Source organism: Ovis canadensis, chromosome 12, assembly GCF_042477335.2.
Source record: "Ovis canadensis isolate MfBH-ARS-UI-01 breed Bighorn chromosome 12, ARS-UI_OviCan_v2, whole genome shotgun sequence".
NCBI classification, from domain to species: Eukaryota; Metazoa; Chordata; class Mammalia; order Artiodactyla; family Bovidae; genus Ovis; species Ovis canadensis.
This window is the reverse complement of record NC_091256.1, coordinates 73,627,323-73,640,669: the sequence shown is the minus strand read 5'-3', so window position 1 is coordinate 73,640,669 and position 13,347 is coordinate 73,627,323. Positions and strand designations below refer to the sequence as shown.

Below are 13,347 nucleotides of genomic sequence, written 5' to 3'. Positions count from 1 at the left end.
GTATATTCTCTGCTTGTTCGGATAAATAACAGAGCGCATTAGAGCTTGATTTTTGAGATGGAACTGAATTTTAAACAATGAAAGAGACCTGGAGTCTTCTTTCCAAAGCATTACATCTCACAGTCACAATCTCAATCCACAAATTGATCGACAAAGGCAATTTCAGGGTATTAGTACCGATCATACTTCTTCCTTGTAGCTCAAATGGTAAAGAATCTGTTTGCAATGCAAGAGACCAGGGTTCAATCCCCAAGTCAGGAAGATCTTCTGAAGAAAGCAGTGGTAATCCACTCTAGAAATCTCGCCTAGAGAATCCCACGGATGGAAAAGCCTGGCGTGCTAAAGTTCTTGGGGTTGCAAAGAGTCAGACACAACTGAGCAACTAATACACACACACACACACACACACACACACACACTTCTTCCTAACAGTACAACTTGGAATGGGGGGGGTAATATTCTAAAAAATAAAGATTACATGTGCAACATGGGAATACAAGCTCCATGAGGGACAGGATTTTTCAATTCCATCTAGGACAGTGGTACAGGGTAAGGGCTCCGTAAATATTCGCTGCCCTAATAACTAAATTCAGAAGAGCATTTTGTTGTGTTAGAGTGTATACATAAATCGCATGTCTCTGCTCTGAATAGAAGCTGAGCAGCAAAGATTTCACTGCAAGCACCCAACTCCATATGGGAAACAGTGCTGTTTGAAACCAGAACAGTGGACTAAGGGTCAGAACACCACTCCCTTAGGTTTATGACATAGAGCATGTTGCCTGTTCACCTTTGAGCTCCAAGCTCCTTATTTGTAATTTAACAACCCACTCCCGAGGATTGCTATGAGAGCTAAACAAATGAATACACATGAAATGCTTTCCAAATGAAGTGCTCTACAGTAAAAAAAAGAAAAGAAAAGAAAAGAAAGCGAGAAAGAGAGAAAAAGAACAACTACTTTAGTCTTTTGCGTTTCCAACAGTTAGCTGCCCACAATTCCCATTAGGATGACAGCTTTATCCTTAAGTGACTGTTCCCTAAATATTTGCCACATATGATATAAATGGATTATTTTCCTCTCTATACAAATAGACCTTTTACGTTCGTTTGAAAAAATAAATATGGCTAGAGGAAAATGGGCAAAGGACATGAGAAAATAGCTAAAAGAAAAAAAAATCAAAAAGAAAAAATGTTCAACATGTGACAATTTCATGTCTGTAACACCTCTGCAAAGTAAACAGCTCTTTGGAGCTTCTGCAGGGATCTCCCGTGCAAGCGATTATGCTCCAGAGTTTTAAGATCCTACCAGTCTCTTCCTTAGTCCTCTGCAATATTATTCTCTAGAAGGTCACAATGGGGTAAGGAATCCCCTAAGAGGGGCCTGGTATTACTGGGTTTCCCTTCAATTCGGCAGTTATGTATGGAGCACAAGAGCAGGGCACTGAGATGTTAAGAGAGGTCCAGCTATGTGGAAAGTCATCTCCAGCACTAGGAACAAAATCTGACAGGTGACAAGACATTCAGCACTCCAATACAAGGAGGACAGTGCACCCTGAGCAGGACACAGGCGGGCTCGGGCCCTTGTCAACTGTGCGGTCTTAGACAAGACTCTCAAACTCTCTCAGCCTCCCTTTCCTCATTTATTGTAACATGGGCTAGCAACAGTGACTTATTCATGAGGCTGTTATAAAATCAGTCAAAATATTCAACAGAATACCAAGAAGATAACAAACTTTCAATAAAAGTTAACTCTTTTCTTTAGCATTATTATTATTAAATGACATAACAAAATTGCATAACCTTATGATGAGTAATGCTTCCCTGGTGGTTCACTCGGTAAAGAATCCACCTGCAACGCGAGAGACCTGGGTTCAATTCCCTGGGTTGGGAAGATCCCCTGGAGGAGGGCATGGCAACCCACTCCAGTATTCTTGCCTGGAGAATCCCCATGGACAGAGGAGCCTGGCGGGCTACAGTCCGTGGGGTCGCAAAGAGTTGGACATGACTGAGCAACTAAGCACAGCACAGCACATAATGAGTAGCAGGTTCTAACGGACAGAAGCATAGTGTGACAGGAGAATATGGAAGAAAGATTTTAGTCCAAACTGCAGAATGGGAGTAGGGGTATGGATCTAGAAGGATCTCATGAAGGAAGTCAAAGCTGAAATAGGCCCTGAGGGAGGAACAGGAATTTGACAAGAAAAGCTAACAGGGCAGGGCTCATTCCTGACCACAGGAGGAGAGAGCATGGCTAAGAAACTCCAAGAAGTATAGAGTTCAAGGCGACGGCCATGTGTGGAGGCACAGAGGTGTAACACAGTGGTCTGTCATTACTGTTTCCTCCAGGGAACAGGCTGCGGAGGATGGTCAGGCCTACCAGTGACATCTGAAAACATCCAAGTTCATGCTCAATAGGGCAACCAGATAAGTAAAAATGACTCTTTCCCAGTCCCAGCTACTGAGGTATAAACCAAGATCTGGAGGGAAGAATTCTGCCACACAGAGCTAACACTGATTAAATAGTTACTAGCTCCCAGGTACTAAACACTTAGCATGAATGATCAGGTTTAGTTTCCCCAACAATCCAGTATGGTGGATTCTAAAGTCCTCGTTTGCAATTGGGTAACTGAGGGTATAAAAATGTGCAGCTACTTGCCTAAGGTCACGCAGATGACAAGTGATGGATGCGAGATTCAAGCCCATGTACACCGTACAGAGTCTGCACGTTCCTACTAAGCAATCCCCCTTGTGCAGAGGAGATAAGTACTCTGAACAGGGAGCCAGAGGACTAGGTTCTAGTCAACATCTATCCCTAAATAGCTGCGTATGACTTGAGGAAGCTGCTTCACTCTCTGGTCTGGTTTTCCCAGTTATAATATGAACAGCAGGAATAAACCACACTTATAGTCCCTTTTGCCTCAAGTAATTTTTATCACACTGAAAGATATGACTCTGACAATTGATACATAAAACAGCGTCTTGGGAAAATGCAGATTCTTTCCACAACCTCTAATACTTTATACTGTACCCAAAGTATACACAGTATACTTTATACTGTGTATAAAGCACTAGTGTGCAACTCAGCAGAGGATACATAGTGCCCTGCACTATCCAGTACGTCCCTGTTGAAAGTAAAAGTAGCTCAGTCATGTGCGACTCTTTGCGACCCCATGGAATTCTCCAGGCCAGAATACTGGAATGGGTAGCCTTTCCCTTCTCCAGGGGATCTTCCCAACCCAGAGACTGAACCCAGGTCTCTCACCTTACAGGCAGATTCTTTACCAGCTAAGCCACAACGGAAGCCCAAGAATATTGGAGTGGGTAGCCTATACCTTCTCCAGGGGATCTTCCCGACCCAGGAATCGAACCAGGATCTTCTGCATTGCAGGCAGATTCTTTACCAACTGTGCTATGAGGGAAGCCCCAGGTCCCTGTTGGTTATCTATTTTACACAGAGTAGTGTGTATATGTTTGGAGAAGGAAATGGCAACCCACTCCAGTATTCTTGCCTGGAGAATTTTATGGAAAGAGGAGCCTGGCGGGCTGCACTCCATGTGGTTGCAAAGAGTCGGACACAACTGAGCGACTAACACACACAGTGTGTATATGCTAATTCTAGCCTCCTAATTTATCCCTTCCATAACCCCTATTTTCCCATTTTAACCTGAAGTTTATTTTCTGTCTACAAGTCTCTTTCGTTCTGAATTGAGCCACTAGGTGGCTAGGGAGAACATAGGAGGAAGAGGTTTGGGGGGAAAGAGTCAATATTATACAATAATCTGTAAGGGAAAAGAATCCGGAAAAGTCTATGCGTATGTGTGTGTCCACATAACATAACTGAATCGCTATGCTGTACACCTGAAACTACATGATACTGTAAATCAACTATACTTCAACCAAAAATTTTAAAAATGAAAAGAAAGAAATCTAGGGCCTTTCCTGGTGGCTCATTGGTAAAGAATCAGCCTACCAATGCAGGAAACACAGGTTCAGTTCCTGATCTGGGAACATCCCACATGCCAAGGAACATCAAACCCAGGCACCATAACTATTAAGCCTGTGCGCTAGAGCCTGGGAGCTGCAGCTACAGGGCCCACGTGGCACAACTACTGCGCTGGATTGTCCTAGAGCCTGTGCCCTGCAACAAGAGAGGCCATCACAGAGGCCATTGCGATGAGGAGCCCGCACACTGCAACCAGAGTAGCCCCAGCTCACCACAATGAGACAAAAGCCCACGCAGCAGCGAAGACCCAAGTACAATCAAAAAAAGAAGAAGATACTAGAAGCAGTCCAAGAGACTTCCCTCTGATTTTTTCCCCCAGTACACTCAGACACACTCATACAGTCACCAAGTCACGCAGATCCCATCCCACCACCATCTCCTGGATCTGCTCCACATCTCCAGCACTACCCCACTGCACTCTCTGCTGCCTCACTGTTTCACTGCTTCTTTCTTCCCTTGTCACTCCAGAGATGCCTCTTGGTCTCCAATCTCACTCCTCCAGGGCACTCACCTTCAAATGCAAACTGGTTGTCCTCCTTGCCTAAAGCTTGAGAACCAACCCTGCATCATGAGCTCCAGGGGTCAGGTCGGAACTCAGGTTTAGCTTAGCCCATAGGAGGAGCCCTTCACAATGAGCCTCTCGGCTCTAGTTTCACCTCCTCTACATCCCCCCCTTCACTATAGAGTCTCAGAACAGCCTCTTACATGTTCCTGGCAGCCAACCTGATGGAAAGCTCTTCTCCCTTCTTCTGGCTGGCCATTACTCAATCTTCAAAGAGTGTGTTAGTCTCACCTTCTTCAAGGGGCCCTGCCTGATCCTGGCCCCCATCAAATATAAATATTCACCCTATGCTATCTCTCTACATAGACTACAAGCTCCTTGAGGACAGCAGCTCTCTGTCCCTCTCTGATCTCATTCCCAGCCCTGAGCAGCAAGAGACGTGGAGCAAGCACCCAGGAACTGCCTGCTGAGTTTCTCCCAGTGATTCCAGGGTCAGAATCCTGGAAGGAGAATTACCTTGTGGTTCATGCACAGGTGCATCTTAGCCAGTCTCCTTTGATGTCAGCTTGCCTCTGGACATGACACACAGGCCAAACTAATACCCACCAACTCCACAGATGAGCAGTTGTGTGCTCCTCTGGACCACTGAGCTGGACAAGAATAACTTCCTAAGACCACCAGCTATTCCTATCTCAAGTCAGGCCTGAGAAATATTTCGGTGCCAACTCCTAACATGCAGAGAGAAGCAATGGCAGGTGACTCAGGAGATCCAAGGTTTAATACTGAAGATACATTCTTTAGCCTCTTTCTTGTGGATAGGACCTAGGTCCTATTCACGTTTGTACACTCAACAATGCCTCGCAAGATAGTAGGTGCCCAAAATATATGACATATGAATCAAACTTTTGATAGGGCCAGAATTCTGGATCTAATGAATTTAGACACCATTACACGTAATTTTGAATGATTTCCTTAACTAATCTACAATCTTTTTATTTTATTCATCTTAAGTGTCTGAGATTTCCTTCTGGAGAAGGAAATGGCAACGCACTCCAGTATTCTTGCCTGGAAAATCCCACGAACCGAGGAGCCTGGTAGACTATAGTCCATGGGGTTGCGAAGACTTGGACATGGTTGAGCAACTTCACTTCACTTTAACCCTCAGTGTCTAGGACAGTGTCCTTAAGCATAGTAGCCATACAATCAGCTTTTGTTTAATTGTCCTGAACTTGTCAAAGCTATCCAGCAAATGAGTTGGTGGCAAGACAAACTTCACCAGTTATCTAGTGACAGTTATCTCGCCAGAAACAAGAGCCACTCCACTCACTCAAGAGATGCGACCAGAAGAATCCCTCCTCTTATACAGAGTCCACCACTTCCCACCAGACCTGAGGGTAAAAGAACCTGGACAGTGGGTCTTAGCATCTTCTGTCTTATATGTCAGCCAGTTCAGTCTCTCAGCCGTGTCCAGCTCTTTGTGACCCCATGGACTGCAGCACGCCAGGCTTCCCTGACCATCACCAACTACTGGAGCCTACTCAAACTCATGTCCATCGCACTGGTGATGTCATCCAACCATCTCATCCTCTGCACCCTCTTCTCCTCCTGCCTTCAATCTTTCCCAGCATCGGAGTCTGGGAGTGAGTCAGTTCTTTGCATCAGGTGGCCAAAGTATTGGAGTTTCATCTTTAGCATCAGTTTTTCCAATGAATATTCAGGACCGATTTCCTTTAGGATTGATTGGTTGGATCTCCTTGCAGTCCAAGGGACTTTGTACATACAAGGGACTTTCTATGTACCAGGTCACATTGTGTGTGTGAAGACTAGTGTGTGTGAATAAGTATGTGCATCAATGTATGGACAGCTTAGAACTGGCACCAACATCTGTATGGTCAGGATGATATTCTAGGTTAACCATTGGCTGGCTTTCTCTAGTTATGCCATGTTGGGAGCCCATATTCCTGGATATGGGCCACATGGTGTAGGTGTATCAGGACAAGTCTCTAACTACAGGTGGGAAATTACAACCTCTGACCATACCTCTGCCAGTAACTAGTTGGGGCTCAGAACCTCTAAACCCTCTTCTTTCCATCTGTAAATAAATAGAGTATCTATCTACTGCTCATAGCTGTTACAAGGAACAAATAAGAGCCCGGAAGCAAAGGTGCTCTGAAAACTATGCCATACTTTACACACACGCTCTCTGTATATGTCTGTGTCAGCAGCTCCTGGCTTGGCTATCCCTGCCCTGGTTTGGAGACAGCACGATGCCTCCCCCAAGACTCTCTCCCTCTCTCCAGAAAGCCTGGGAGCAGAGGGTAGAGGTGATGGGATAAGGGTCACTTTCTGTTTGCATGAGCCTTCTGCCCTGTCACCCCTGACTGCACCTCAGGACATGCTTCTGCAGCTCTGGTTCGTTTCCATGGAGACAGGAAGCTCTGCTTCTCTTCAAGCCTAAGCTAATGGTTTTCATCAAATCCCATTTCCTCTGAGACAAGTAAAAATGCGACAAAGCTTCTATCCACAGTTCCTGTTTAAATACACTGAGACTCTCAAACATGCCTCTGAGCCCTCTACCCACCTAGGCCCGTACCTCTAGGATGGGTGCCACAGTCGCTTTCACACCTGGCAGGCCATGAGCACTCATGTGGGCTACCTGCCCTCCCTTACCAGACTCTTATCATTTGCCCAACAGGGGCTCCTCCTTCCATAGCTCTATTTCTGCTTTAGGAAACCTTGGGGCCTAACATTAAATTGCCTGCGGGTCACGGGGAACATATGCCCCAGAGATAAAACCTTCAGAGCTTCTCCCTGGTTTATACATGCAACTCCCAACCAACCCCTTACTCCAAGCAGAACACCTATATCCCCATTCCGGGGCAGGTGAGAACCAGACAAAGCAAGAGAGAGAACCCACACCCCCACCATCCTGTACATAGAACTAGCTGCTGCTGAACTATCTGCAGACACACCAGTGAAACCACATAGGTGTTGAGCATCAGAAGGAGAAAAAGAAACCAGGACAGAACTATTCCAGCTCCAGCCCATAAGGCCCCTATTGTTAACACTCTTTTAAATGTCAGCATTTCTTCACACCAGCTGTTCCCAGCTGCTGCTGTCACTTCCTAACCTTTTCCAGAAGTGCTAAGGAGGCACGTGCCATGCTACTTCTGTTTCATCTCCCAACCTGAGGAGGTCACCTTCTGGTCAGAGAGGAGCTCACAGTCTCACAGTGGGCTCGAGCCCAGTATCATAGGCTGCTACTTGGATGATAGCCACCTACACCTAACAGTGAGAGAAAATGAGAATCAATATTATCAGAGGGGTAAGAGCTGACAGCTACTCCATGCCACACCTAGGCCTCGGCCTGGGAGAGGGATATTGCTATCCCATTTCATAGGGGAGGAAGCAGGCCCAGAGTAACTTGTCCAAATGCACAACACTAATAAGCAGCAGGGTTAGGATTTCACCCATGGAAGAAAAAACCATGACAAACCTAGACCACATATTTAAAAGCAGAGACATCACTTTGCCAACAAAGGTCCAGAGAGTCAAAGCTATGATTTTTCCAGTAGCCATGTATGGATGTGAGAGTTGGACCATAAAGAAGGCTGAGCACCAAAGAACCAGTGCTTTCAAACTGCAGTGGTGGAGATGACTCTTGAGAATCCCTTGGACAGCAAGGGAGATCAAACCAGTCAACCCTAAAGAAATCAACCCTGAATATTCATTGCAAGGACTGAGGCTGAAGCTCCAATACTTTGGCCACCTGATGCAAAGAGCTAACTCACTGGAAAAGACCTTGATGCTGGGAAAGATTGAGGGCAGGAGGAAAAGGAGATGACAGAGGATGAGATGGTTGGATAGCATCATCGACTCCATGGACATGAGTTTGAGCAAAGTCTGGGAGACGGTGAAGGACAGGGAAGTCTGGCATGCTGCAGTCCATGGGGTTGCAGAGTTGGACACGACTTAGTAACTGAACAACATGACTGTCAGATGCCAAAGCTCGCACTTCTCCCAACCTACCATGCTTTCCCACCAGGATAAATATGTAGAATTCAAAGAGGCAATTCCAAACTAGAGCTAGTACATCAGAGCGGACACAGTCAGACACAGGATTATCTTTCAGCACCAGCGTCCTGTCCCTTTCCAGCTCTGTCAAGACACATTCTCAACCCATACTGGAACTTTACCTGGAACATCACTGACTTGTTATTCAGAAGTGAGAATCTGACTTGAATTTTTCCAACTGAAACAGGGACACACTTAGGAAAAAAGTAAGGACAAAATGTAGCAGATAAGATTATACAAACGGGAGATTATCCCCTCGGTAGAAAGACAAGAAAAAAGAAGTCTGTGGTCAGACCCATCCTGGGCAGCCATTGAAACAGAGCAGCTGAGCTGCAGCTACAGCGTATGTGGAGACAATTACCTATTGAGCATAAAGGATGTCAATGAATGCTCACTGAATGAGCACCTACTTAAGAGATCCCATTACATCTGTGACTCTCCACTCCAGACACACACTATCAAGAGCTCCTTCACACTGTCTCCTGTTTTTCCTTCATAACCATTTCACAAGTCACCCAAGGCTCTTAGTACTACAGAGGGGACTAATACATCAGAGTTTTCTCTTTATCTTCCTGCATCTGGTCTCTCCCCAGGCCAATCCTCTTCCTGTGGAAGAGAGATTGGTCTCTTTCTCAGGTCAATGTCTTATACACACCTTTTGTCCTATATTTCGTGGGTGTGTGCAATCATTATAAAGTTTAATTTCTATTTTTCTCAAAGTTATGCATGTTGGGCTTTAAGGTCAAATATTTTTTAAAGCTTATAGTAAAAAAACAGCAGTCCACAGCCTCACCCTTTCTCACCCCTGAATCTGACTCCCCATAGGCAACCACTTGTAATTCTTTTACCTGCTTCTTCTAGTACTCATTTCCAATTTTCTAAATATTATACTTATACAACTGCTATTTCTTAATCTTTCAGTTTTAGGTATTGCTTAAGCACTTTCCCACTGTGGAACTTAAGATTTTAGTTTCTGGCATTCCCTTCTCCTCCCCCTACTTATTCTCTCCTATGCTCTCAAGGCACCATAGGGGCTGTCTCAAAATCCAGTGTCAACAATGCACATCTGACTGACAGTTGAGCTGTATGGAGTACCTACTTTGCTTGTATTCCTTTGGTGATAACACTTCTGTATTCTGTGGAATTCATTGCTTAGACTGATGTATATGTGTGCTAATATATACAAATATCTATATATTCACATATATATAGTTTTGGAAAAAACATTAAACTCTTCTAACTATACTAATACACATTGGGAATTATTAATTCCATTTTTTCTTAGAGATATCATTTCTACAGCCTTCTGTCATTCTACTCAAGTCTGAACTTGGTGTTCCCTAGACTGTCGGACAGTTAGCATCCTAGACGTCCCTTCCTCATCATCCTGGAAAACTGTCTTCCTCTCTAATTAATCTCTTTTTTCCATAAGTTGCATGTCCTTATCCTTCCTCAATGAATTCCTTATTTTTAGTGACTCGCATTCTCCAGGAGTTTCTTCAGAAAGAGTGTCTCAAAATATTGCAATTTCATCCTCACAAATAATTGCTAGTTTCACTAGGTATGGAATTCTATCTTGGAAATTTTTTTCCTTCAGAAAGTTTTAGGAGGTTTCCTATTGGTTCCTAACTTTCAATATCATTGAGAAGTCCAAAGCCATTCTAACTCCACATTCTGTATGGATAAAATTCATGCCCTTAATAATCACCAGAAGCTTACAGAATATTATCTTACTCAGATACTCTGAAATGTCATGATTTATCTTGGTGTGGTCTTTTCTCTTTCATTGTGTTGAGTTGTCAGTGGGCATTTTTCTTATTAATTCATCTGTTCTCAGTTATCTCCATACCCACCTCCATTTCCTTGCCATATAAATAACTGTTACTCTATATTCAGTGTATACATTTTAATGAATTTTTACAAACTGTGTACATTTTTTTATTTATGTGTATGATACTATACTGTTTCCATCTCGTTTTCACTAAACTCTGCTTTCAATGTGTACATGGTCTTTGTTGCTCCTAACTGCCACATAATATGTCATGGCCTACATCCAAGAGATAGCCAACTGCTCTGTTAGTTATGGGTACCCAGATTTTTGCTAAGTCTGCACTATAAAAACCTAATGTTATAAAGAATATCTTTGCACATGTATCAACAGATCTTTTAAAGTTGGCAATGTGAGTTTACTAGTTCTAAGAACATTTTTCTTATTTTTCTTTCTTAATTTTTTTCTATCCATTTCCTTGTTTTCTTCATGGAATTTTTATTAGTTCAATGTTGAAACAAATCTTTGATTTTCTTATTTTTGTTCTACTTTCTGTGTGATTTCAACTTTATAGTCCTACCATTTACTATTTATTATATTTTTATACTTTTTACATTAATTCATTGTACATTAATATAAATTTTACATTAATTATTTTACATTAATTTCCAAATGCTCTTAACTGCTAACTGTTCTTTTTCATAGCAATCTACTATCTTGTGGATAATCTCTTCTATCTCTGCTGATATCAATTATGCTTTAAAACAATTACCTTCTGCTCCCTTCATTATTCATATTCCCTCAGACTCCTTCTACCTATTTATTATTTTGATTTGTCTTTGTGTTGGACCTTTTCTTTGAATGCTGATGACTCCTAACTGTTCATATTTAAGATCAAGGTACAAAAGGCTGGTTGGAAGCTCCTATGAATGGCTGGGGCTTATAGAATGGTTTGCGGTGGGGGGAGTGTAATGGTGACTGGTACTTGCCTCTCCCAAAGATGTATCCACATCCTAATTCCTGGAATCTGTGAATGCTCCCTTATTTGGAAAAAGGTAATGTAATTAAGGATCTTGAGATGAAGAGGTCATCCTGGATCATCCAGATGACACTAAATCCAACAACAAGTGTCCTTATAAGAGACAGACAGAAGGAGATTTTAGACAGAACAGGAGGCAATGCAGCCACAGAGGCAGAGACTGGAGTGATATAGTCATAAGCCTAGGAATGCCTGGGGCCAACAGAGGCTGGAAGAAGGAGGAAAGAAATTCTCCCCTAGATCCCTTGGAGGTAGCATCACCCTGCCAGATTTTGGCCCTCTAGCCTCCAGAACTATGAGACAATTCTCACACTTTTAAACTGCCTGGTTGGTGATAATTGTTGGGGTGGCCAAAGGAAACTAGTAAGTGAACCTCACCAAAAGTGATGGGTCAGACCATTTTTCTGCTCACTGTCAAATATCAGGATACAGAGGTCTTTTCTCTTCAGATGGATGGTTTTCCATAGAGGGCTGCTGTGAAACCCTCTCCCCTTCCTTCCCCAGACTGCTACAGTTCTGAGAGCCAAGCAGCAGAACTGGGCTGGAAACATGACATCCAGTTTGTGGACTTTCATATAATACTCCTGTTTTCACTACAAGAGATCAACCCCATTCTAATATTAAACTCTGTTTAAACATGGTAGATTGAACCAAGTTGGTCATCTCCTGTGTGTCCACAAATCCAAGCTTTTCTGATTCATCCTTGACAGAGAGGAAATCTTCTAACTAGGGTGGCGTGGGGTTGGTTGGGGCAAGCACCTGTGAACATTGTTTGGTTGAGGGGAGGATGTATCTAAATGTTCCTTACAAGGATTTATGAAAAATCTTGTTTTAACATCCCTCATAACCCAGCTTTACATGATGCTTCAATTCCTGACCCTTTCTTGGCTCTCATTTTTTTTATTGGCATTCCTCATTGTAGTTAATGGAGCCTCAGCTTTCATGCCACTAGATTAGTTATCATTTACTCTCCTTCTTCAAACATTTTGTTGGCAGCTCTCATTTGTTTTCATACCCTCTCCTATTCTCTCTGTCACTGTGTCCTTCTCAAAATTTATTTCCTGTTTGTGGATGTACAAGAGATAGCCAACTTGGTTCAATCCACCATGCTTAAACAGAAGCATCACTTTATATAAATTTCCATTTCAAGAACGTTTGCCATTCAGACAAGAAATTATGTTTGGTTTTGCTCAGAAAATAGAAGACCCTCTTTGACCCTGTTTTTGCCCTTCTATTTTCTCCTTTCAATTCCCAAAGTGAAATTTCCACTCAGGTTAAATTAAGTCACATCATAGTCTTCTCACTCTCCATAACAAATTCCATTTTTTCATGTTGGCTTATGGGGTGGTGCTCCCCTCTCTGGAATATTCACTCCCATGTATTCTATTTTAATCTATTATATATTTTGCATCCAAAGCAAAATCCCAATCCTTTATGAAACCATTCCTGATAACTTCAGACTATATAGATTTGTCCCTTCCCCAGACAAATGAACTATATCTTATATTAGCCAGTAAACAAAGTCCTGCTCCGTAACTGTTTCAAGTGTTGGTATTGTCTTTTCAGCAAAACATAAGTTTTTTAAGGGCAAAAACTATGCCTTAAACTTTATGTGCTCCTTGTAATGCTTATCATGGCATTGAACACTGAATGTTTGTTAACTGATGTACAGTAATTCATGCCACAAATATGAAATTTGATGTCCAACACAAGATAGAGTAACAACCTTTTGAGGATAAAGCCTGCATCTTATTAAACATTATATGCCTAACAATCAGCACAGCATTTGACAAAAATGGTCTCTCTTGAATGATGGAATGAAAGGATGGATAAATGGACTCTCACTACATATCATGTTCAATGTTGTAACAATTTAAGATTTTTAATTCCTAAGAATATTAAAGATGATTAAAACGACTGTACTCCAAGCATCTGGGGCAGCTTTTGGCCCAAAGGGGCTGCTC

At 42.8% G+C, this 13,347-nt stretch overlaps 1 protein-coding gene across 1 annotated transcript in view; it reads right to left on the bottom strand.

The window, feature by feature from the left end:
* Positions 1-13,347, bottom strand: part of LOC138415852 (voltage-dependent R-type calcium channel subunit alpha-1E) — a 305,764-nt gene that overhangs the window by 146,326 nt on the left and 146,091 nt on the right. The window lies entirely within an intron of this gene.